The following is a 27,937-nucleotide window of genomic DNA, read 5'->3' on the forward strand; positions in this document are numbered from 1 at the left end:
TAGGTAACTGTATTTCAAATTTGAACTTTATGCTAACAATTATAATGATGACCGAATATTTGATATTTGTTTGTAATATTTATGTATTACTCTGTTGTGTCTGACAGAGAAAACATGTTTAAGGAAATATCGGTATTTCAAATTTGAAATTTATGCTAATAATTATAATGATAACCAAATATTTTATATTTGTAATTGATAATGACTTCTGCCTCGGTGGTTTACCACACCGGCTTACATTCGATAGTCGCAGGTTCGATTCCTCGCACGGAACATTTCTATTCATGAGTATGATTACTTGTATCGATCTGGGTGTTTTCAATGTATATTATATATTTGTATCAATTGTCTAGTGCCCAAGCTCTGCGTGGCACTGGATGGCGTGCCACTTAATATGTGACTACAGTGTAAATTTTCGTCAGATATTATTATTATTATTTAAAAAATATTAAAATAGTTTTTAAAACCTTAATGTGACTAAGAGTTTCATAATTTCTAACTCCCCTCATCCTTGTCACATTTCTGACTCCCCCTCCTTGGTGTGACGTTGCGTATCTACAAATAAATAAATTAACAAAGAAATAGCAGTCTTATATTTTTTTAATTTCCAATTAAAATATATTTTTTTAAGATGTAGATTGTGAAATGTGATATCACAAATATTATGCCTCCTCCCATCCATTGTCACACTATGTCACACTACCAATTCTCGCTCCATTCCGTAAAGAGTGATACAATTTATTAATGAATATTCCAATATATTAATGTGACTCTTTATCGTCAGGAGATTACCGTTCATTACGGTGCATTGATACGACCATCGCAATACAATGGGGTGGCACAAAAATGGAAAATAATTACAACGAAGTCTTTTTAACGCTCCATACCTTTCTGTATAAACCTACCGCTCAATTATTGAGGATATTATAGTATGGATAAGATGTAGACTGTGAAATGTGACGTAATGAAATTTATGACTCCTCCCATCCATTGTCACAATATGTCACACTTCCAATTCCCTCTCTACTCCGTAAAGTGTGACACAATTAATTAATGACCTCTTACCATGAATATTACAGTATATTAATGCGACTCTTATCGTCAGGAAATTACTGTTCCCGAGGACTAAGGTGTAACGCATTACAACCTTCAGTGCCTGAAATGGGATATCGTCATGGTACACCATTACGGCGCATTGTTACGACCATCGCAACACAATGGGGTGCCGCAAAAATGGAATTACAACGAAGTCTTTTTAACGTACTATACCTTTCTTTATAAACTTACCACTTAATCATTTCAATTGGCTGAAATTAGAAAAGACAGACAGATTTAAACAGTAACTTCTACTTCCCGTAAAGTTTTATATGTTATTAGACCTTATATCAATACTAATTGTATCCCACAACGCTGCTCGCATAAATTCGAGTACAATTAAATCCGCGTCAAACCCGTTCTATCTGCATTGGGAAATCTAAATTTAGTCTCGGTAGTCTAACAGTTTAGCACACCACCTTACTTCCGATGGTCGTAGGTTCTATTACACGCACTGTACATTTATATTCATGAGTATGATCGTTGTTTTATATGTATATTGAGAATAATAATAACCCAGGATAATTAACACAGAGCTATACCAAGCTAAGCAGAGCTTGTGTTATGGGTACTATGTACATATACTAGTGATATACACACATAAATATTTTATTTCCATAAAAATGTATTTAGTTATTTGCTTCAGTTATTTAGTACCCGTTACACTAAGACTGGATAATTTTTCGTATTTATAATATTAGTAACATAATCGGTAACTAAATAGTGATTTATGTTAGAATTGTTGCTAATTATGGTGATTTATCCCAAGTTCCGTTGGTTTAAAGAAGTTTGTTCATATTAAGCCAGAATCATATTAAGTCTTCACTTAACAAAACAAAGATGAATGATGATCATAAAGAATTTAGCCCCAAACTTTATAACAAACAACATACTAATGAAGATGGACGCCTGTGTGCCACGTTTTGATAACTATATCACAAAGCGAATATTATATGAGATATATAAATTTGAAACGAGATATACTTGTTTGATCTTGTGTTAAATATTTATAAGTTTCAATACTATGATAATGAGGCTTATTAAATGCTGAATATGGATTAGATATTAGAAGTCGCTGATTGTTTTTCATTACTGACAGATTGGCACATCATGAAATGAAAGCTTACCGTTTGATCTAAAAATATATTCCCTATACATGATTTTTGGTATTTCAATATTAGCATATAATTCTTTTTAGTCTCATTTCTGGTATATATTTACCAAAGCGGACTGTGCGAATTCGTTTGCGTGTCCCACCTATTTTAGCTTTTTTTATCTCACGATGCATAGCAATCACGGCGGCCCATCTTATGGTAAATAGTTACCGTACCCTATGGATGCTTGAAACACCAGGGGTGTCACGGACAATTTGTCGACTCTTAGGAAACCTTAATATACTACTCTTCTTGAAAAACCCCATGCTGTAGTTTCTAGAGAAGTTAATCAGCTTGCTTGATAAGGTGTCTTTCTGTTGGAATGGTTCTCTGGAATGACAACGCATGTTAGAGGTATTACGAGCCTCATGATGACTTAATATCCATGTAGTTTATATATATTTCCGACGTTTGCATAAATATTACCTTAATATTATGGAAAGTACATATAAATTTAATATTAATATTGTTGTCTATCTTCATCGAACTTATGTTCTGTATACAGTAAATATAATAAAAATCTTAATAATAAAAAAATACAAAATATGAATTATAAAACTATGTACGTAATAATACCTAGTATATATATAATAATTCTTAGTTGTAGACCACTCATGCATAAATGAAATATCTAATTTGGAATGTACACACTCTATCCTGAGGAGATAAAAACCACCTCTAAAGAGCTCCTAAGAATATGCTTCAATACTTGTCCCTAAGGGCCCAGGCAGCGAGCTCTAAAAAAGTACAAGCATGTCGCAGTGCTACCTACGGTCTCTTTAGCACCGATTAATAACCCAAACACCATAATTAAAAAAAACTTTAACATTAGAAATGTTATATTTGACATAAATAATGTTTTAAATTGTATTAGTCATACAAAGTAATCAATATCACATACCAATATACGACGCTGTCGGTAATAGTCAGTCCATTAAATATAGATTGGTTGTCTGCATCCATATTGATGTGTAATTGAATTTGGCGAAGTTAGTCCTAACTCTGACGTCAATAATTCATGTGCTTACGTTCCTACGAGACGGTACATGCACTACAAATTAGTTAATTCCCACGAAACATACAAACTATTAGGTATGACATTATACTTATTTTACTATAAGATTAAAATTAACTGGTTACCTGAAGGTTGCTTGTAAAAATTGCTTTCATCAATAAGGACGACTCGTTGTGTATATAGACATAATTTACTCATTAATTGTTCTATGACAGAACAATTACTGAGTAAACTATATAATGATAGAATTTTGCAGTATACGATGTTAGAACTTCTATCATTGTATACTACAAAAAAGCATATTTTATCTATCTAATTAGTGTATATGCTTGAAAATAGCACTGTAAGATATGGCTTTTTATATAATTGGAATAGCAAACAGACTGACCCACCTAATGATGTTGAAATGACAGTCAACCTCCGGTACTTCATCATACACATTCTTATCACTTGAAATCTGAAACCACAAGTCGAATATGGAGATAAAATTAAAAGTGCTTAGTTTAATTTATTTTTATGATTATATTTTTATTGTTATTAGTTTGCAAGTGAAATGTCTATAATTTTTACTTTGCATGTTTTTATTTCTCGGGATAAAGTATTATACCTTAATAGAGAAGAAATCCGTCGTTTAGCAGTCTGCCCTACCTCACCTATTACGCGAACCAATTCTACCGGAGTCCTACGCGCTACGCGACATTGTGATCCTGGCAAACTGGTCAGAGTCACTATACGGTTCTTAATGAGGTAAGAATCCCACACATCGCGAGTATCGTATCCTTCAAAGTTTACCAGGCCTCACTGGCATGGTAAACTTTGAAGGAATTGCTATATTAGTACCCTTGTAGGGTATGATAGTATTACTCTACTAACATTTGAATACTCTAACTGTAACCACAAATCAGAATTGGAAACTAGTGCAGTAAATGACTAGGTCGGGAGATACTAAAAAAATAGATATAGAAGTACATACAGTAGAAAAAATAAAACTATAAAAATTAGTAACCTTCTTTAATCACATATTCAAGAGAATCATAAGTAACAGTTTTCTTTTGAAGCATCATAAAAAATGACAGAACATAATATTAAGATTGACAGTTTATTCTTAGAAAATGTTTTCCCTCGTATACTCATAAAAATGTCAAATGTCAAATAAACATTCCATTGCTGTGTTCATCTCTTTCTTTCAATCTTAATTCTTAATGTTAGAAGGTAACAAAATAAGATATCTGTTTAATAACAACTTTATTGGAAATTTTACATTTTTATGAAATTAAATTTCATTTATCAATTCTCAATAAAGCTTTTTTAAAAAAAAAATCAATAATAACATATGAGCAAAGATGACTGCATAGATTCAAGTTTCTTATATAATATGTCTGAAACTTACATTTATAAGACTAGTATGTACATTTAGACCGGCTAAATTGTAAGAAAAACTAATTTCGACTCTAATCTGTTACACATAAGTACTTAAATTTATTCTGATGTTTTATGTTGTAAGTTATATCACTATAGGTTTACTAGCAGTTCTCACACTATCATATATATAGGATCTTATTGGTATAAAAGATCACTTCATTTATAAATTTTTTATATTACGAAAAAAACAAACTATTTTAGATTTTTGATATTATCTAGTAAATTTACTTTTAATATAAATTATTTAGTTATAAATCTAAGACTTACATAGGATCCTATATGTATGACATTGAGATATTTCTCAAAGACAGAATATATATGACTCACATTTGATGACTAAAAATCCACCAGTTCAACCACTTTGTCCTTATTTTATAGATGAAATAATACACTTTATTTATCTTTCTTTACCGAAAAAAATGTGGGAAATTTAAAAAAATAAGGCGTAAGTGATAATACTTTTTTATTTAACTGCAATGGTAAATAAGCTGACGTCTCACCATATGGTAAGACCATTGTCTATATACAGGATTGCTATTCGAGAAAGCTAAGATGTCAAATCTCCTAATCCCATAATTTCACCTTTCAACCAAAACACATTTACAAAGCACGTAAAAGATTTCAATGAGACAACGGTATCCACGCAGGTGACTTTCTACAAAATTTACGTCAATAAAAGAATTAAATTTAATATAATAAAAAAAATTCAATTCTGAATTTAAAAAAATGTATTTATTTGTATATGGACTTGTTATTTCTTGGTTGTATATCTTACATGTTGTAAATGTGTAATATCACCTTTATAAACAAAACGTATATGTTCTAACTATGAAGATATCGTATTCTTTACACATTTTATTTATATATATGTAGGTATATATATGCAGAATGGTATATGAATTTGCTGACTTATTTTTATAATTACACACAAGAATCTGCGCACATTTCATGAACTTATAATATCACTTCAACTTAACGTTTACTTTAAAAGTAAATATGTAATATCAAGTATATTCTCAATTTTACTATCTACAGCTGATACTAATTCAACATTATATAGGGTTGAACCAAAATGGCGATCAATAATTTAGAATGTTGACAAATAAATTTTGTGCAACTTTTTTACAAACAAACTGAAGAGACAAATGGTTATTTATTTATTTAATTTGTAATTAATAAATTGGACAAACTTACCTATGTGTATCCATTTTATTTTTATAATGTTGATCTACAAGAGAAGGACACTGTTCTGGCACGGTTGTATGAATGTAGCTAAAAATCTATTTTTTAGACTGCAACACTGCAACGACGGGGATTCAGCGGGCCAGAGACAAAACGTCAACGGTTAAACGTTCAGATTCAAAATTTTCACTAACGATCGCATTACGCATAGTATGGCGGCCTGTGAACAGGGATTCGGACAATAAAAGCATTTTGCGAGCAGCCCGCAAACAGAACGGACGGGTTGTGTGCTTTTCTAATAATTATTGTAATAATTTAAATTAATTAATAAATAGCGAAGAATCTCCAATTTTTATTACATTCAAGATAAACAACTCACAAATAAGCGTAAACAACACTGCTAATAAATTATATTATTCAGCGCGATATACATTTATTGTTATAAGTTTGTTGTTTATTATTTACTCACATACTCTACATTCTCTCATTGAATTTTACTGGTTTATTTTCATACGTATTAACATACTCGTGAACTACATACAATTTAAGTAATTGGGTAATGAATAACAATAATATGCGTGTATATACATACATTTTCATATTTGTTTATAGAGATGAGAATAATAGGTTAAAACTTATAGGTTTCGATTACTGAATATATTGACCACCATTTCGATTAGACCATATATTTTATCGTGATACAAACTGTCACAGACACATGAAGTACATTACGATGGTCCTAGTTTATATACTCATTTCTTATACACAGAGATCTTTCACAATTATCATCGTTTCATTCTCGCAGCAATTTCAATTTTCTGGATATTTCATTATAAGTCCAAAATCACTGTGTCCTTACATAAAATATTTATATCAAACAGTACGATATCACTCGTTATTTTTTCTATTACATTACTTATTATCGCATTTTCTTCACAGGTTTCAGTTACGTGTCACGGAGTGTAACGTAAGGGGTTGTTATTCCGTTCACTTGGCTCGAACACTGCTTTTGCGCTTGTCCGGCTTTTGGCACCAACACCAACTGCTCCAGATCGCCCTGTCATCAAAAATGTACATGACTCTACTATATGGACGTGGGTAATAGCAGCTCGGTAATTGTCTACTTTTAAATTGGATTCTAAAATAAAACTAGTTTTGACAAATTAGTGTAGGACAAAAGGAAAATAAACTTTTACAGTTAATAAAAACACTACTAAGGTATAATAATACTATAAAGGTCGTTAGTAATAACAGCTAATTTTAAATTATGTTCTTAGAAAAAAGTAGTATTTTCGTAAATTGATGTAGAGCGTTTATTAAAATAAATAAATTAATAATACATTTATTCGAGTAACAAAGATTAATTTTTTATCAGTAATATTATCACAATTGTAATTTCCTAATTTAGACTTTGGGATACGTAACCCTTACGATTTTCAAAAAGAAACATGAAAGTATTATAAAGGATGTAGGTAAATTCACATGTAGTCAGTAAGTCTTAGCAAAAAGGAGACTAAAAATTGTCTAAAAGAATAGTAAACTTAAATATATTTAAACATATTGGCAAAGTTATGGAAAACTGTTTTCTATTTTATTTAATTTATAGGTACTATGACCTATAAATTCAATAAAAACAGAAACTTCCACATATTTGAAGTTTATTGAAAATTAATTACAAGCCTTAAAAAAATATACGAACGTTATTATTTCCATGTAGATAATAACATTGAAAAACAAACAAGAGAAAATTTACTGGAGATATAATGTATCCATAAAGCCTGATTTAAATATCGTGCAAATTAATGTTCAAGGTTATTTCATCATTATTTTACAGATTTTTTTCATTATTTTACTTGATTTCAGTTTTTAAATTCCTAGATATTTGACTACTCCGTGACTGCGGATAGATCCTACTGCATTTTAAAATAGAATAGTACGTCTGAAATTCTGTTATAATTTTGGTATAGAGCCAAGAGAATAGGATAAAATTGTATGATTAAGTTATTGACTGTGTGCGGCGGCTTATGCAGAAACAAAATGAGAAAACCGACTTCAAAGTAGGAAGCCAAGTGTCGAATGAGTAATGTTACGTAAAGTTTTAAACTATAGATTTTAATACATTGTGCTACAGTTATAATGGTTTTTTAAACTATTTACATGTGTTCGTAACTGGTTACTTTACAGTTTCACGAAATTAAATTTGACAAGGGCAGAGGGTAGTTCAATTCCGCGGAAGGACTCATGGCTCAACGGCTGAAGGCCAACTCCTGCTGATGGATATGACTTTAGTCGGAGAAAAGTTACGTCTTTCCATATAGCAGCATTATAACATCAGCATTGAAAATTCTTAAAGTTTTTGTGACATCGATTGTTATTTTAATTATAAGTTAACATAGCATTATTTTATGCTATATTTACTTAGTACGATAATTACATATATGCTAACAGCTCACAAAAAGATAATATAACAGTAATAGTATCATATTATAAGAGTGCGTTCCTCCCCCAAGCAAGCAGAATAACAAAAGAAAAAGTTATTTCTTTTTTAAAAATTTCCACATTATTGTACAACGTGAATAAAGTAAAGGGTATACTAAGGCAAAATTCAGGTAGAATACTAAAGAAATTGAACCATTTTCATAGAGAAACTAAGTGTAAATATGACATTAAATTTTGAACTTTTCAAACTAAACTTACCACCTGACCACGGTTTATATAAAGAATGTAAAATATTACTATTTACATCTTTGGTAAAATTGTTTAGTAATATCAATAACGTTATTAATTCTCCCTTTACATCTAATCCCGTACTGGGAATTCTTGAGTCGATTTGAAACATAGCTTTAAATATGCAAATATCTGCAAAGCTGCCATGTAACATATGAGTATTAAGGCACCTCTGCAATGTTAGAATAAATAAAGCCGTCAAGATCAAGTTATATTTACGTAGACTGCGTAGGTACTCGAGTCAAGTCGAGTAAAGTCAAGTTGTGTGTGAAAGTCATTGAAATGCCTGAGTTAACAATATTTTTTGTTACTTTGAAGTCTTTTAAAGAGATTCGAGTAACAGATATGATGATTGCAAGGAGAGATGCGTCAAAAACATAAAAGTAAATTGTTGAAGAATTTATAAAGGCAGATTAAAATGCTCTTACTTTTTATCTATGAATAAAATATAATATTTAAAAGTAATTTGTGACCGTATAATTAATTTCAAAATATTTTTCAATGAACAAATAGATTGACAAATAAATTATATAGTTATTACAAGGCACAAGCAATTTTGATATTAATTTTACATAGTTTGACTTGACTTAAGATTAATTAATTTATTGAAGCTGTAGTAATTTAAAAAGGTCGTAATTTAATATGAAAAAGAATATTAATTCTCAGCTGTATTACTAGAATCACAAAATCTATACTTCATTCTCAAGTTACGGCTTACGACTTTTTTTAATGAAATAAATCTTCATTATAGTTTGATGGATATATATATATATATATATATATATATATATATATATATATATATATATATATATGGTTTATATTACTTTTAGGTGGATTTAAATATTCTACACTCCATCATCTGATTCGCAATGAATACTTAATCACTAAAATTTCCCTGTTGCGAAATTTCAAGCGCAAAATTTTAATGACAAATTATTTGTAATGGAATTAATAATTAAATTAATCTCAAAATTCTAAATGACAGTATTAATACATACCTTTTATTTTACTTTAAATTACATCAAAGAAATTATTTAGAATAAGTTTTGGACAAAATTCACTATTCTTTAGTGGCGCTGTCGATATTCATTTAATTTAAAAATTATCCTATGTATTAGGATATGATCGATCTGTATAAGAAATTTCATTCGAATCAGTTTTGTAGTTATTCCATATTATTATTCTAGAATTATTCATTTTTGACACAAAAGAATAACAATAATTTACATATACTGTTATGAATAATAACAATAGTGTATGTAAATGATTTTATATACATATAAGTATGTATAAACATATAGAAATGAGCAAGATAAAGAGGCAAAAAGGGAAAAGAGCGTCCTTATCGGTGAAAAGCGATTTTATGAAATGGATTTCATTTAATATTGTATAAATAACAATTTAAAGTATCTAATATAAACACGAAACTCTAATGAAATTACTACGTTGTTATTTTCTAATCATAGGTTCATCTGAATCTAGACACAAACGAATAAAAACTCACATTTTCTGAACTAGTAACAATATGGGTAAACAAAAACGTACTCGTATTTCAGTAAATTCCAGTCAATCAATTACACATAAGTAAAAAAGAGATATGAGGGTCCTAACTAAATATTTGGGCAGTTCTCTTTTACGGGTCGCTTCAGTTTTTATTTAATAAGTCGTCCACTTACCGAAAAGAGATAGCCTATAATAAGATCAGCGTCCCTCGGTGTAACCAGGGCGTCTTTTTCTAACACATCAGTCCTTAGCCAGCGGCAGTCGACATACGCACGTACTGTGTTGTCATCGTGAACACTACACAAAGAAAGGACATTACAATTATTATCTATAATTTATTTATATTATTGATTGGGTGTTAACATGAATAATTATATGGAAAATAAAGAGAGAACGTCGAGAGGTAAATACTTTCATTTACCATAAAATTATTCGTGTTAAGATCCGGTTAACAATATAAATAATGTGTATTAAATACGAAAGATTAAAATATTATATTAAAATTAAATAATATTATATTAAAATTCAATTGAAATTTTGTAAGCGTAAATATTTACGTTCCGCTCTATTAGGCTTATTCTATTATTATAGTGAATACAAAGGTATTGTTTTAAATATTGTACATTTTTTACATTCTCCTAGTACTACAATATTACAGTTTGTATTAATAGTACAATATTTTATTGAGTTTAGTTATTCTAGAAAATTATCATAAAGCACGTTTTGTATGTAAAAGAATCAGAGAAATGCACCCTTAAGAAACATCAATATAATAATGTTTATTTACCTACCTAATATATAACAATAAATATATACAACTACCACTATTAATAATTTCATAAACTGATTTTCATAGATTGTTTGAGTTCAACCTGGCGTAATATTAATATGAATTTAGTATACAAAATTCATAGGTGAATTGATATTAATTTCACGGCTGAAATGATTAAATCCAACAAGACCTAACTCTATATAATATTTACCAACCGCTTTGTATTTATAACCCTTTTCGACCTACCAGGTGAGTGAGATAAAAAACATGACCGTAATAAACTATATGAAAATTCTACGTACGAATTCACATGTTAGCTGCTAACGTGTACAAGCAATCTCTGGAGAGATATACCTTTCGATCATGTTAGGGTATCCAACCCACCTTCCAATTTGATTAGAAACATGCTACGCGAGATTAGTACCAAATTAACTGGAAATATATTTCAAAATTATCTTATTTATATAATAATTGTTTATCATTTATTATATTTGCACCGCCAACAATTATTCTCTGCACCACCTATGGTTGACTGGTAGAAAATGCCGCATAGTGTAAGTCCGCCAAATGTACTTGTATTGTGTGCATTGAAGTTAAATAAATAAATATTCACCCTTTTTTTTTTTTGACTTAATCAATTTAAAACTCTGTGACATAAAAAGGGTTTTATTTCGTAAAATTATAATATTAATTGAGACAATAAAATCACATGAAGTTAATATTAGTGTGAACTGATTCTTCATTCATATTAGAGGACGTTTTTGTATTTATAAAAATTAATCCAAAGGAGAAAGGTACATAGTATCACATGGCGTTGCATTTGTCTTACAGCTCATGAAAAATTTGAGATCTAATGTGTGGTCAAAATAATAAATACCTTCTCTTTTCATTATTATATTATGACAAGTCAAGAGGCCTGTAGAGAAAGAGATATTGAAAATTCGTTTAAATGCATAAAGCGTTTAAATTCTTAAACCGATTATTTATTGTAGTTATTTAAATGAATTCCATTTCTTTTAACTGAGTATTATTATCACTATTATTATCTTTTTATACAGGCATAAAACACCATTTTCAACACAATGATTACACATACACTTTAATATTTATCATAAAATTCATATCTAGATAAAAACGCATTCATTCATATTTACTAGTCGACCCTGTAAATTAATTACAAGTAAAATATTGCATAATTTTAATTAAAAGTCTGATACTACGAACTTTGTGTCGAGTTTTCATTTTCGCTTCATTTGAGATTAAATTTGCCTCATGGTATGGAAACGAGATATCATTAACTCGCAATTTACGATGTATATTTTACTTATTAAAATAATTTATTGACGTACATTTTTTTTTGCATAAGGGACAATTGAGCTTGCGTCTCACCTGATGCTAAGTGATTACACCGCCCATATTCATATCATTACGCGAATTGCAAGTGTCTTGCCGTTGTTTTAAATACACATAATATATAAATATAAATTTAAAAAATATATATATATATATACATATACATCTGTCTTGAATATGTCAGACGCCACGCATCTTATTATATAAGATGTAGTATGATTTCAAATATGGCACTAGATCTTAAATTAGGTCAGTTGTAAATATTGTAACATCCCTACAGTACAGTTACATTTAGTTTATTTTTTGGAAACTGCCAACTCTCAAGGGATTTAAATTCAGTTCCTCAGGAGTTGTTGCCAGCCAAAGGGGCCCCGAGGCCCGAACATGCACCCTCTTAGGGGATATATGGAACATCTTTGTCTATCTTTTGTTTGACGTATGAGCTATGACAGTGACATTATAGGGATGCGTGACAGCTCAGTCCTGGTGTGGTACCATGTGACTCTATGCCGTGATATTCATGGTGCTGTTCATTAGGTGAGCCGATTATTTGTATTTGGAATTTACATAACAAGTAATATTTTTATTTACCACTAAATAAAACTGGTGTAATAGCGCCTCTGTAATCTGAACTTTAATAGGATTTTCTATATTTCATCTGCCGAGTTTGATACGCTTTCGCGCTGTGAGGCTCAAATATATAGCTATTAATAAACTAGTATATTGTTTTGAAAATTACAGAAATAAAATTTTAATATAATTCCTATAAAGAGTCCAGACCACAATCGGTACAATTGTTTGATTAATATTAATTTATTTATTAAAACTATATGATCTATGGAGCCACATTATCCATCTCACTTACAAGATGTTAGAGTAGAATAGCTAAATTTAAGTTATAATATTATTCATTAAGTGAACATCTAAGAAAATATAGTATACACGATGTATCAAAGTAGATAGTCAGAAACTTGTAACGAAAATAATATCGTATCGGTTCAGAAATACCATTGTTGGAAGGTGATTCCACAATGTGGTTGTGCATAGCAGAAAGTTTCTAAAAAAACCAACTGTGGATAAACGTTATTGGTCAGGATGATATTTTAGTTTCTGGCGGGTACTGCGATGGTGAAACTCAGCAGCTGGTATTAGTACATCCTAACTATTATTCAGAATACGTTCCGTGATATATGAAGTAGAAAAAGCACAGATATGCCATGACTCTTCGAAAAGCCAATGGGTTGAGTCTATTACAAAGACGTTGACTGTCTACGTTACCTCACATCTACTTTAGCAAACTTATATTTACTGAAAGAAAGTCATTGCAAAATAAGAGAACTGATAAGTTTTTAAATAGCTACCTGATAGCGATATGGTGCCAACGGAAGTCGTACAAAGGTACTGCCAGATATATTGATCTTGAGGAACCGGAGCCGGCATGTACCAGTCGTGCAGCACCACGACCAGCCAGCTCTAGAGACAGGAACGACCCGGACCGGTGACGCGACCTTATGGAGAATAAGGTTCCCTGCCCGTATCCTGCACTCTGTAACAAAATATTCTGATAAATATGTTATACTGGCTGAATGTAGAGGCATATGTTACTTTTTTACCATTTGTAAAATTTTTCTTTTCCATATTTTCATACCCCAATAATAAATTTAATATTTTTTATGTATGTTATGTAATCATATACTGTGGCTGGTTTTCAGAATTGGGCTATTAAAATAAAAAGTTGTATAAATATTTCTACTATCAGTTGCTGAAAATAGAGCATTCAAAAAAATCATTAAGTTTTTTACTATATATTGCGTAACAGTGATTTTTCCTAGATTAAAACCGAAACTACACAACAAAATTTAGCTCATTATATATAATTTGGTCTAACTTACTAGTAAGAATTGTATAGCCTACCGTAATCGCTCAGCTATGACATAATAAGCTAGGTCAGATAGCATTAACATATAATACAATATTCACAAACCTCAGGTCTCAACCTTAGTGAGACAAATAAAGTGAACTCTCTTGGAAACGTCTTCCCCGCAGCAAAGAGCTCCGAAGATGCGATCCATATATGTAAGAGTTGGGTCTTAGACTGAAGGCATGTGGTCGATCAGCCACATGACCCCACCGGGCTTGTGCTGGATGGAAGTTCCGTCTTGCACCCGGTGCTAAAGGGTTTATCGCTCCTGTACAGACAGGTGAAGAAACATATCGATTATTATTAGGAGGTCATGGGGGCTCAAGGCCTCATTGTTAGCAATATTAGTAACGTGTGTCAGTAACAATGGTCTGCTCTGGACACCATCGTTATTAATGGCGGGTAAAATTGCCATGACGGGCTTACAGAGCTTCATTCATCTTATCATACTCTACTAGTGCTTCATCATTGTATATATTTAGCACTGGCAGGTGTATCACACATAAATGTCGATTATCCAAAAAAACTATATGCCTTAGTAAAATAACATCTTAGTTGATACTTTGCAATTATTGGCTGTAATTATGCTAACTTCATTCTTATTCTGAAATTTTCCATTAGTCTTTCGTACCTTGTAATTTGTCTGTAAAATTGTTTGTTTTTTGTAATTTGTTTGTAAAATCTTGTAATTTATTCAAGTTATGTCACATCCCCCCGCAATCCTGAATTCAATTGCAAAGCAAGGCATCCTATTTGCATTACTGATTGAAATAGCATTACTGATGCAAACATCATGCTTTGGTGTTTTGTGCATAAAATAAAAATTGATTGTTGTGCATGTATATACAGAAGATATAATAATATGAGAAAAACTATCATTTGGAGACTTTATCAACGTACTAAAAGTCAAAATTATGATTGCTAGAATTTTTGTCTGTTTTCCTGAATGTTTGTGGGCAAAACTCAGATAAATTTGGTTACAGTTTATATTAATAAAACAAAATAATCTTTATTTTGATAAACTCTGATAAACTTTGATAAACTCAGTACTTTTGTAGTAGTTTTTATAGTCATATTTTTTATTCTACCATCCATTCCGAACGCAGATTCAACACAAAAAGAATGAGCAAGAAACTCGTATTTTTCTCTTTTGAATAGATGTTTTTTTTATACATAACTTTTGGTATATGTTTTAATTTAGTATTTCTTTTTACCAATTGGTGTGTAAACAATACTGTTATGAACTATTGGTGTACGAAGCCGCACAATCAGTTAATGTATGATTTGAAACTTTAAGTGCACAAAGACTGGTATATATTTAAATATTTCAGTTAGTTTTTGCCATGTAGATAAAGTTAGTCCCTGTTGTAACCAAACTGTACGAGTCTATCCATATTTCACTCGGTAACTGTGTAATCCTCATTACTATTCCACACTAAAGGCAGTCAAGGTGCATTAACGGATGACTTTCCTGGCAGTTTGTTTGGTAATAGTTCCTTCCATGCTCGATCCGAAAGTGTGAGGTGAATATTTTATAAAGGAAGTGGCTTTGTGTTTGACTACAGAACTTGTTTCAACGTGTAATATATGCGAAATATGATCCAACTTTGCAACATGTTCATGCCGGGTAATTTTGCTATCCCTCACGCCGGTTATACCTAAAAATTTTTTCATTCTTCTTTATCAGTGGTTATTAACCTTTCAGAGATGATTCTGGAAATTTAACGAAACCAAAACACAGAAATTCTGTCAAGGATCATTTGATAAAATTTTTGTCTCGCCATAGACTGCCAACTGTTTGAGGGTTATATTATGCAGTAATTATAAGTGAATAATATATCACCTCTATAATAGTATAGAATATTGAAGTTCTCTGAAATTTCACGCATAAATTTTTAGATTTGAAGAAGATTTAAGAAGATTTTCAGATTGTTCTCGCAGACCACTTCCAATGCTTCCACGAATCACTTTTAAGGGGCACTGCTTTATATAATTGTATATCTAAGTAAACATTTAATACTTTTAAAAACGAAGAAGCGAATTTGAAAACACCCGTCGATTTTTAACTAAACAGAACCTAACTTCGAAGCAAAAGTCGTTTCATTTTATGAATATTATATAATCTCTTTGAATTTGGTAAGAATTTTTGCGTTGCTCCGACCTTCTTTACATTTTAATTTAATTTCATAATAACTACAAAATCATTGATGACTGATGACGACCTGATCGTACTAACGATCTTTGGCTATTGTTAGTAATGGGACTAGCAAACCAATTGCTAGCAATGTACCATGTCAATTTGACCTCCATGCGATAAGTTTCTCCTTGAACTCTTCGTCGTTAATTCCTGATGAATTCCTCAACGTGAGTATAACTAACCCTATTTCATACACATCCTATCGCCAGTGTATACCGTTAACACAGTCGAATGCAATGAACTGATCCATTTGAGTTAACATCCATAAAAGAATGCTCTTTGCGAAATAAATTATTTATTTTGTAGAAAAACAATGAATAGTTGTTTATTGGCCTTGTGATGGAGTTTTCTCCTCCTAGGATCGCAAAGTGTACTTAACAATCAGAAGTTGAAAGTTCGGTCTGGATTATGGTAATGAGTTTACAGATTGCTTTGTTGAATATTGCACCATTGTTTAAAAACAGAATGATATTCAAATGAAAACTTGTATACGCTACAGAGCTAATTCTAATTTAAAAGTAAATATTAAAAATCTATTGCTTATCTGAACATAAATAATTTAAATTCAAATTTCAAATTGTGTGTTTGTAAATACATATATAATATATGTACATAGTAAACACCCAAATCAATACAAGCAATCATACATATGATTACAAATGTTTGTACTGTACGAGGAATTAAACCTGCTACATCGGAATTAAAACATGTGTTAGACCACAGAGGCCGTCAAAAGAATAATAACACAAATAAGAACATTACATCACAACACCAACAATAGATAAAATCTTAGGTAATTAATGTAATACAATTTCTGCACGCATTCTCAATAGTAAACTAACTCTTAGTTTTCACTATCTTTTAAAATTATCAAGTAACTAGTTTTTGCCCGCGGCTTCGCTCGCGTTAATTTATCCCCTTAGGGGTGGAATTTATTAAAATCCTTACTTAGGGGATGCTTACGTCATAGTAGTTTTATGCATGCAAAGTCTTAGCGCGATCGGTTTAAAATTGACAAAGTTTCATACAAACTTTCATCCCCTATTTTATCCCCTACTTGGAGGTAGAAATAATCAAAATCCTTTCTTAGGGGATGCCTATGTCATAACATCTACCTGCATGGCAAATTGCAGTCCGATACGTCCAGTGGTTTGGGCTGTGCGTTGATAGATCACTATGTCAGTCACCTTTAAGTTATATATATTTAGATTTATATGTAAAACAACGTTGCTAAAATGTTTTCAAATATATACAACCCGGCCTCAACAAAAATTGTATATTCAGGTAGTGATGTAAGATTACAAGCACCGGCTTGTAAACTTGTAAATTACGAAGTTACTTTACAAGATCATTAATACTGCAAAGATCTGTATGCAATATTCATGATATTCTACTATGTACATATACATTTTTAAATTATAATTTAAGTATCGTACTTTAAAAGATTGTACCTTCACAACTGAAGGAGTTACACGACCTGGCCTGGTCTCCATAACCCTCGCAGCTCGACCTGGAACAATACCTCCGCCTCATCTGTCTGCCGCCTCCACAGGATCTACTGCATGCGCCCCACTCCCCCCATCCCGCCCAGCCTGTAAATTAGATATATGATTAGCATTTGTTCATATTTGTCTATAAAATTAAGAAAAAATAAGAAAAAAAACAGAATAGTAATCTAGTTGACGATCTACCTAATGGAAAGCAGTAACTGTCACAAACATAAACAGCATTACGGACGTCATGAATTAGGTGTCAGTGTCTATAGATTACTGTAATCGTTTACCATCTGATGGGCCGTATGCTAATTCGCCGCAATCGTAGTATAAAAAAAATAATCTCTCATGCGTTGATAGTCTTCAGGACTAAGTTGTCATGCTTCCAAATACTGTAATTTCACTGCAAAATCTGACTCTTCGAAGCAAACTGGAACACTGGAAAACTAGCAGCTAGACAGAAGTAGGTGAAGTAGAAGCAGGATTGCCAACATTGATACTTTGTATTGAGAGACCTAGCTTAGCGGTAGTAATAGTGAGACAGTCAGAGTTGCCAATCTTAAAATAGTTACTTTTGTATTAAAAACAATTAAAAATCTGATAAAATCTTGTACTCAAATTGGATCTCCGATCTCGTACATTGTAGTATTTTGACAGATTTACATTTATATATATTAGTAAAAATTAATTTGTTCCGATAGCAAAATAAAATTATTTGCAAAATAATTGTCGTAAGTTTGCATTCTTGGATAGAGGTATCCGTGCAAAAGATTTTATTACAAGTCTAACTCAGTACCTATCCGTATATAAAATAAAACTTATAAAACGTATAAAATCATAATAAAATAAAAGGATAACAATATTCAGTAAAGAAATAGAAATAATCTTTATTAAAATAAACTTAATGTAAGCACTTTTGAAGAGTCATACTTTTTTATTCTACCACTCATTCGGAACGCAGGTTCATCACAAGAAGAACGAGCAAGAAAATTGCAAGTAGCTCTTAAATAAATATTGTTCAGAATTATTTATTTAGGAATTTTGTGTGAATACATACTGCCACATAGTAAAGTTGACATAAATAAATCTTATATTAGTTACTTGAGTATTAAAATAAATCAGTCATAGTCATCCGAGCAGACCAGTCCCTACAAGAAGCATTAAAAAGAAAAAGAAATATTTAACCTTACAAGTTATGGCTTGTGAGAGTCTGAACTAGATCTGAACAGGCTCTCTCCGGAGACTTACTACACGTACTACTACTACACACTATTGCAAAAAAACTAGTACAAACCAACAGCATTCCAAATGGCGATGTCTACACCTAGACTCCAGGGAACTGCTGCAGCTGTCGCTTCCAGCCAGGGACCGTCAGCTGGCGTTGTTTCCAAATCCACAGCTGGGTCACTGACCCTTGAAAATACCACCAGCTCACTTTGAGACGGCGCCATACTCCAATTAAAGCAGTCACCGAGCTGAGGACTTATTTTTAAATTCACCTGCCTGTGACAAAACAGAAAATACTTAAAAGCAATTCACAAGTCTAGTATTTTTAGAGACTCATTACGCTCCATTTTATCGAGAAAATTGTTTTTATATCAGTGAAGAATTGTATTTGAGTCAACAGAAATTATTATAAGGTAACCATTAAATTTTAACAGTATGTCTATTATTTTTGCTTACGAATTTAAATTATAATTATATTTAGACTCATATTTATTATTCATATTTATATATTTAGTATTCATATTTATTACTTAGTAGTATCAATATTTCTCATTTCAACTGAATTTTTTACGGGTATTGTCATAGAACTTTTTTAAGTTAGTTCTATAGTAGCCTAAAAATAAAATATTGCAAATTTATAACTTGCCTTTTAGATACGTAGATACTCTATAAAGTTATCGTTTTAGACATTTTTGCATAAAGTTTTACTACAATTTATTAATATTATGCCTCTTTTTTTACATTATTTATTCTATGATGATAGCAAACAAGCATACGGCCAAACTGATGGTTAACCGTTGCCGTATCCTATGGACAGCTATAGGTACTAAGTACATTATAAATCAATATGTAGTTTAGTTATAGGGTAAGAATATAATATATTCACCATTCTTTTCTATATCTCGAATGTAAGTTACTTTTAAAGACACATGAATGATGTGTCTTCAAAAGTCTATATTTGAACACGCGACCTCCCGATCTAATTCAAGTTAGTAATCCACTGGGCTACAATGCTCTAAACTTAATACTAATAATAAATTCATAATATAATCATTAATGCACACAAAAGCTACTCTTACCCCGTACTTAAGTATAATAACACTTCAAACGTTTCCAATAACTCCCATTTTGATTAAATTATTCCCTTGTGTTTGAGATATTATCGTCATCGTATCAAAGATAATGTTATTCAAACTATAATTATAATAGAAAATGGCCACAGTGGTCTGGCGATTTAGCACAGCGCTTTACTTCCGATGGTCTAGGGTTTGATTCGTCGCAAGATGCAAATATATGTGTTTATGAGTATGATTGTTTGTATTAGCCTGGGTGTTTTCTATGTATATTATGTATGTATTAAAAAAATGTATAACTGGACTGGGATTAGATGGTGCTGTGTTACTTGCCAAAGGACATTATTACTATAATTGTACCACGGACAATATATGTGGGATAACATAATGATGAAGCTGCGTTTACAGTGCTAACTGGAAATGGCAAAAATGTAGACATCACAAGATATAGGTACTAGTACTACTAATTCTTTCTTAAAATCATAACCAGTTGTATTAAAACAAATTGCTTTTGCTGACAAATTATATTACCTAATTGTTCATTTTGTATTCAATTGGAATCTGAATTTTCATAAAGTACTACGTAAGTAACTAGTAAGTAGGCTACTATTCTCAAAATTCAAATATAATGTCAAAAGAACATATTCATTTACAATATATTTTAACACTTATATACGTCAACATTTAATATTTTTAGATTCTTCCATATTGAAATCTGTTTTCCGCAATTAGACTCTCATTAGGGCCGTTATGTAAGACTATTCTTATATCTAATATAATATAATTAATGCTTCCAGTTTCGATACATACATTGCATTCATCTAGTCCTCGGGAAATGTCGATAAAAATATATAATAAAACTACCGGAGAATTTTAACTTTTTACAGAATAGAATGAATAATCCTTTATTTAAATAAACCTAATTTAAGAAATTTAGAATAGTCATCATAAACTATTGCTCATTCGGAAAGCTATTCATCAAAAGAAGAACGAGCAAGAAACTTGTGTGTCGCTGATTATAATATTAGCGGATATTTAACACACACCTTGAAAATAATCAAATTAGGCTACTGTTTTTCATCATAACTTGTTGCGCCTGTCAAGGTCCATATCTTACTAATTATTAACGCGAAAGTTTGTAAGTAACTTATACATCAGAATAACACATCATTACATAGTATAAAATAAAGTCGCTGTCGCTGTCTGTCCGTCCCTATGTATGCTTAGGTCTTTAAAACAAACTGATTTTGAAGCAGTTTGTTTTAAATAGATAGACTGATTCAAGAGGAAGGTTTGTATATATAATACATGTACATCCGTGCTGAGCCGAGGTGGGTAGCTAGTAGGTTATAATTTGAAAAGATATGAATAAATTAGGCGAAATATAGTAATAAATGTTAAAGAAGTACGAGGCAGACGAACTTCGGAAACATAACTGAATATTCGGAAGGCGGATCAGCTAGTTAATAGATAAGACTATTATTTTTTTAAACCAATTCATTTATTCGCAGAATACAGTACATATAGTTGTATACAATATTAAATATAATGTCCAGTGTATTCAGCCTGCATACAGGCGTGCAATTTTTTATATATTAATATATTTATGTCATTCTGATTATTTCTTCAATTAAATTAAAATAAACATGTCTTTGGAATTATTGGCATATATAATTACTATAGATTATGCATTAAATTACTAAATTCCATAAATTCTTTGACACTACTCAACACAATAATCTCAACACGGTATATCCTGAGATATTATAGTGTAGTTACGAAGATAGTTGCATAGTATACGACGTGAGCTTGCACATTCCTGTCACGCAGCACTTTTGCTGGGAAAATTTAATTACACGGATCACGATCTTCCAAACTTGGTGCTTTTAATTGAGTTCCGTACTAATCTTTAGCTTGCTTCCACCAAGTAATGCGGTGGAGTGCAAGTTATAGAAGACGAGTTTATATTTATACTAGCAAAAATGCTTCAAGAATTCTGGAGTTATGAATTTTTTTTTTGATAATTCACACAGCGCCATCTAGACCCAAGTTAAGCTAGTTAAAGCTTGTGTTATGGGTACTAGATAACTGATACATATACATAGATATTTTTTTTGTAAATATATACATATTATATATAGAAAACACCCAGACCGATACAAACAATCATACTCATGAATACAAATGTTTGTGCCGTGCTAGTAGAATGCAATGAAACAAACTCTGGTGTAATAAAATAGAATTTATTACACCAGAGTTTGTTTACGTCGCATATTGTAATATTAATATAATAAGAGTTATTAAAAAACAAACAACAAAATTATTATGATAAAGCAACAGAAACAAAAGTTACACAACTAAAAGTAGTATGTAAATATTATATAATATAATGCATATTAAAAAACAAGTTTAATAATATGATATTTCAGGATAATTCATATAGTGCTATCTAGTTCTAAGATAAACAGAGCGTATATTTTGGGTACTGGACAACTGATATAAATACATAGATACATTCTTTTTATAATTACATATATAATATATATAGAAAATACTCAGAATGCTAATTATGTCAATATAACTGTAAATACAAAAGTGCAGTGAGCATCATGCTTTCTTGAATTTGTTTCATATTAAATCATGTCAAATAAAGTGATGATGATGGATGATCAAATAAAAGATGGATCGACTGTGTGAATATATGCAAAAAGGGAGAATAATATATAAGTCCATGTCGCTGATTGGGACGAGTGGAAAAAGATACGTAAGTACAAAAATACGTAGATATAGAACAAGTACTTCGATGACAACAAATATTGAGATAAAGGCTGAAAAAAGATAATGCTGAGAAAGATGAAGAAAAATAACAATATAAACATAATATCTTATTAAACTATGCTTTGGTAATACAATAGCAAAAGCAATTTCACACATCGTTACAAGCGCTTATAACTTGGACCCGGGTATAGAAGTTGTGCGTGTTTCCAACACTCTTCTCGGACAAACTTCAGCACTTTCAATACCTCGGCTGTGGATTTCACTTCGTTTGTTTTGTTAACCGTTATAACGCAGGACACGAGTCTTGGCAGTATATTGATTGTTGTTGCTTATTAATAAATTACTATATCCTGAGGTATATAGTCTATGTTACAGGATGATAATATAACTTTCTATAAACGAATTTATAATATTGAGCAAGTATCTTTTGAGTTTATCCATTACTAAAATAATCTTGATACGATCTATCTTCATTTAAAATTTCATAAATATCCATTCAGCCGCTTAGTTACGACAATATAACAAACAGATAGACACATTTGACTTTTGAATTTATAATACTAGTATTATAAATGCGAAAGTCAAATGTGTCTGTGAGAAGATGGAAATAAATTGGTATCCATCGATATACAATGGATACCTCACTCTTGTTTTCCATTGCCGTATCTTAAAAAAATACTGAATCATAGTCCTTCATTCAAGTACTTAGATCATAGTATAGTGATCATAAATTCCTAACTCGACCCTATAAACGAGTCACGGTGACATAGAAGATTTTTAAGAATTAAACGCGTTCAAATTTGCTAAAATGCACGTCATCGTTCAAGTTTAGGATCGTGGGTAGGATGACAAGTCATTTCTGAAAGTTGACAAACTTACGTAAGCACAAGAAAGAAAAATCTGTAACCATGTGACGTTTATACTATCTTTATAATTCTTATGAACGTGAGAAAGTTTGAATATTAATAACTAAATTTAAATTACCCTTTCAATATATTTTATTGCAACAAAAATAACATTAGGCAAATATTTACACAAGATAAATTAATTTATACATGCTACTACAAAAATAAAATGATAAAAATATCATATGATACACTCCAATTTAAAAATAAAATGAAATAATATTTTTCCAAAGATTTCATATAGGCAGTCAGATTGAATTACACCTACTGTACTTATAAATAAGAATGCTATTTCACTCACAATATATATTTGTTCACAATATTTTATTGTCCTGTATTATTAAACTGGTGCTAACCTTTTTAGCACTAGTTTAATATTGAAACAATGTTTATTAATTATTATAAACAGTATATGTATTTTTTAGGACAAATAAAATTTGTTATGTATAAACGGAATTTACTTTTTTCCTAGTTTATTTATTTACACCAATTTATATCTCCTTAATTTTGATACTACAGTGGTGGCAATAAAACATGTCACTTTGTCAATTCAACAGATATCGTAAAAGGTCAATACTATTTTTTCACTATGTACAATAATTCGAACAAACTGGGCAAACTTTTTGACTATAAAAAAAGTGATATCAAATTACAACTACAATAATTTTAGATTATATAATTATTACTCACCATCAATTATTATCAACATAATGTAATTCCTTGCACGGTGCAAATATTTATTTTTCACCGTTCATTTATTTATGAGTATGATTGTTTGTATCGTTCTAGGTATATTCTATGTATATTTATAAAAACAAAATTAAATATTTAATCAGTTGTCTAGTACCCATAAAACAAGGTCTGCTTACCGGGGGATTACATGGCGCTGTGTTAATTGTTCAGGGTTATTTATTTATATAGATATAAAACAGCTGCCATGTTTATAAAACAGATTAGGTAATAGGTATTGATTTTATAACTTACCTATCAGTAGTGTTGTACGGCGAGCCAGAATATTGGCTTATAGACGCCAACTCAACACCTCCCCTGTATATTGACACTAGTGCCAAATCCAGGGTTTTACTCTGTAACAATAAAAAATACACATTTAGTATATTATGTAATGACATTAACAATATAAATAAATATTATTTTTGTATGCCATAATGTGGGTAACATAAATAGGTGCGTAAGTGTAACTTGCAAAAATAATATTATGACGGCCTCGGTAGTCTAGCAGTTAAGCACGCCGCTTTACTACCGATGGTCCCGGGTTCGATCGCATCCTCGCACCTCGCACAGTGCAAATATTTATATTCATGAGTATGACTGTTTGTGTTGGTTTGGGTGTTCTATGTATACACATATTATGTTTATATTTAGAAAAAAAATTTAGTATATATATCAATTGTCTAGTAGGCACGGTGGTCTAGCAATTTAGGATACCGCCTTACTTCCGATGGTCGCGGGTTCGATTCCGGTGCCAAATGTGGCACAAACATTTTGTAATGGGTGTTTTCTACGTATAATATGTATGTATTTACGAAAAAAATATCTATGTATTTGTATCAGTTATCTAGTACCCATAACACAATCTTTAGCTAGTTTAACTTGGGACTAGATGGCGCTGTGTGAATTGTTCTGAGAAAAAAACACTGATTCGGGCACACTACTCCATTATCATTAATGAAAAAAGCCTCTACAATTGAATTTAAACATAATTGTTTGTTATTGAAACCTAAACTTAGTAAACATTATATAACGCCCATCCACTCCACTACATTGTCGAATACCATCAACTTATTAGCTACATATTCAAATCTGAGGAAACTTAAACTTGGTAAGACAAACACAAGTTAAATGGTTGGTTTATACAGTCTACCTTAAGATTCGATAGTTGTATAATGTATTTATATGAAGCACTGAATTCGATGTAACCAGTATTTAATGTAAACATCAATCTTGGGAACTAGAAGAAAATCTTGAAATTATTAGGTACTCTATTAGGACGCATCCGCATTCGCAGGCTGCTCGTATAATGTCCGAGTCACTGTTCATAGGCCGCCATCTTGTGCCCCACTACTATCGAAAAACCGTAAGTGATAACAACACTAAATACCTTGGTGTAGCAACAATAGTAATAACAACCAGGGTAATAACAACCAAATGCCAGAAGAAGTCAGCGTGGTAATTCTTAGAGGTTTTAATGTGTTGATAAAACACCAGTTGTGCGTGCGTTGACTAGAATTTGACAAAAAAATATATAATTGGGTACATCAGTCTAACCTACTTCAGCTTGCTTTGTAAGCAGTATTACGATTGTAGGGTGTAGGTATAAGTTAAGTAAGTATAAGGCAGCTAAATTACAGGAAATGAAGTCGTCTAAGTCCTCCAAATCTAAAGAGCGTTACACCGCTCTTTACTTGAAGGACTTAATTTGACTAAGTTTGACATGTCTGTGTATCTGTATATGAATTTCTGCCTATGGCATCCTAGTACCCAAATGATTATGATGCATTTTTTTATTTGTATGTTACGCAATATAAATGATATGGTTAATTTTGCCACACATTTTGAAAACAAATGATTTTTTACTTGTTTAGGTTTCATACAAATTTTATAACAATTAATTTTTTAAATAATATTTAAATTAACCAGGGAAAACATAAGTAATGTATAATCTGATCTAATAATCAAAATATCTCCGGATTCGGCACCTATCTATATTTGTAAGGCTAAAAGCTACTATATTCGGATTCTCTACCCACTCCGTAAAAACTTCGTGAAGATAGTATAAAAATGAAATGAAATTGGAACTCGCAACAATAGTTACATTTTAAATCAAACTATATAATTTTCCAGTTCAATTGTTCTCGATTAGAGAAACATTGGAGAAGAAATAAATGTCAAGCTCGACCTGCGCAATTAGTGTTCGTAAAATGTTTAATTTGAAAATAAATATTTTATTTATGGCGCTGATATAAAACGGTAACAAGGTACACAGCTGTAAACTTTTTACCAGTCTACACATAAACTATTACATCTTACCTATGTTGTGGTCCAAATCTACTTTTTAGGCTTGTATACTACATGAACTAGTTTACAGTACTTTCGCTCTTTAGTTCATCTGATAAAACGCAAAAGAACTGCTTAACAACCCATATTTTCTGGAAGCAATACTTTATAGCCTGGACGTTGAGTAGCCTATTGCCTTTCTAAATCGAGAGCGAACTAAATTAAATGCTTCTAGTCACAAACTATTTCGCCTAGACGATAGGACTGACGTCGCACATTGACGTCATGACACCTGCACACGTTCTAAATTTAAATTGAAATTTCATTTATTTAATGAAATATTTCATTATTAAACATCAGTTTTAAGAAAAAAAAATACTTTTGCTAATCATACACCTATTTTGAATTAGGAACATATTTTCGTTGTTACATTGTAATTGATGATGTGAGGGATTGAAATGTATAAGTATAAAATAAAGCCATGGAATCTGCACACATTCCTATTCTAAATTTAAATTTCATATAAAAAAGAATTACTCCATTAGTTCTTTCAATTATAGGATAAAAGGCATGTTTCTAGAATATGATACACCGTGATAACATGACGACGTGACGCCCATACTGTTGTTCATGAAGTAAGTATATTGACGACAACAATAAATATAAATCTATAACAATAAAAATATCTATAGACTGGCTATCATTAAGTTTCCTGATATGTACATATGTGCACGTATATATAATATATACTTAATATGTTGCGTATTTCGTATATCCGCATCCAGGCATCCAGTTATAGTTGTCGTGGGATGTATATGAGACGAGTTTACAAAGTGAATGAAGCAAGAGTTACGTATAAGTTACAAGGTAAAATAGTTAGTTTTCTCTACTTACTACCTTACTTACTGAAGTTACTTAGCTATCTTCACTAAGTAACTTAGTACTAGATATAGATATAATTAGAAACATTGACGTTACCAATTTAGGAAATTATGAAAACCACTATTACATCAACAAACATAATGTACCAGAATATATAATCTTCGAAAGAATATAAAGCTTTTGAAATATAAACTGTACTGTTTTAGCATAGAGCAGATTT

At 30.9% G+C, this 27,937-nt stretch overlaps 1 pseudogene; it reads right to left on the minus strand.

Moving 5' to 3' along the window:
• Nucleotides 1–6,517: 6,517 nt before the first annotated feature.
• Nucleotides 6,518–27,937, minus strand: part of LOC131842880 (uncharacterized) — a 34,702-nt pseudogene continuing 13,282 nt past the window's right edge.

The sequence above is a fragment of the Achroia grisella genome, unplaced genomic scaffold, assembly GCF_030625045.1.
Source record: "Achroia grisella isolate CSIRO2021 unplaced genomic scaffold, CSIRO_AGI_Agris_v1 utg2634, whole genome shotgun sequence".
NCBI classification, from domain to species: Eukaryota; Metazoa; Arthropoda; class Insecta; order Lepidoptera; family Pyralidae; genus Achroia; species Achroia grisella.